Below are 736 nucleotides of genomic sequence, written 5' to 3'. Positions count from 1 at the left end.
CATGGATTACCAATGGAGGACCCATTGGATCATCTCGATGAATTTGATAGGCTCTGCAGCCTCACTAAGATCAATGGAGTCAGTGAAGATGGATTCAAGCTCCGGCTTTTCCCATTCTCTTTGGGAGACAAAGCACGAATCTGGGAGAAATCGCTCCCTAAGGAGTCCATCACCACTTGGGAAGCGTGCAAGAAGGCATTCCTGGACAAATTCTTCTCCAACTCCAGAACCGCAAGGCTGCAAAATGACATTTCCGGCTTTGTTCAGAGGAACAACGAGACGTTCAGTGAAGCTTGGGAACGTTTCAAGGGATACACTACTCGATGTCCACATCAAGGCTTCAGTAATGCTTCATTGCTGAGCACACTTTACTGAGGCGTGGTCCCCAAGATACGGATGTTGCTGGACACCGTAAGCCATGGTAACTTCCTCAACACAGATGTTGATGAAGGTTGGGACCTAGTTGAAAACTTCGCTCAATCTGATAGCAACTACAATGAGGAATACGATCGCTCTGTGCGATCTACAGGAGAGGAAGATGCCAAATACAAGAGGGACATGAAAGCCCTCAATGACAAGCTCGATCAGCTCCTCAACCAGCAGAAGCATGTTCATGCTATATCAGAGGAAGAGCAGTTTTAACAACAAGATGGGGAGACTATGCAACTAAAGGATGATAATTAGATCATCAACCAAGGAGGTTACAACAGAGGCTACAACAACTACAAGCCGAACC

General features: G+C 46.5%; 1 non-coding gene across 1 annotated transcript; it reads right to left on the bottom strand.

Annotated features, from left to right (window-relative positions):
* Positions 1–234: 234 nt before the first annotated feature.
* Positions 235–341, bottom strand: LOC147950040 (small nucleolar RNA R71). Its single transcript, XR_015565435.1, has one exon. It is a non-coding gene; the product is annotated as a small nucleolar RNA R71 (small nucleolar RNA).
* Positions 342–736: the final 395 nt, after the last annotated feature.

This window comes from Camelina sativa, chromosome 1, assembly GCF_030686135.1.
Source record: "Camelina sativa cultivar CO46 ecotype springtype chromosome 1, ASM3068613v1".
NCBI lineage: Eukaryota > Viridiplantae > Streptophyta > Magnoliopsida > Brassicales > Brassicaceae > Camelina > Camelina sativa.
This window is presented reverse-complemented; position numbering and strand designations above follow the sequence as displayed.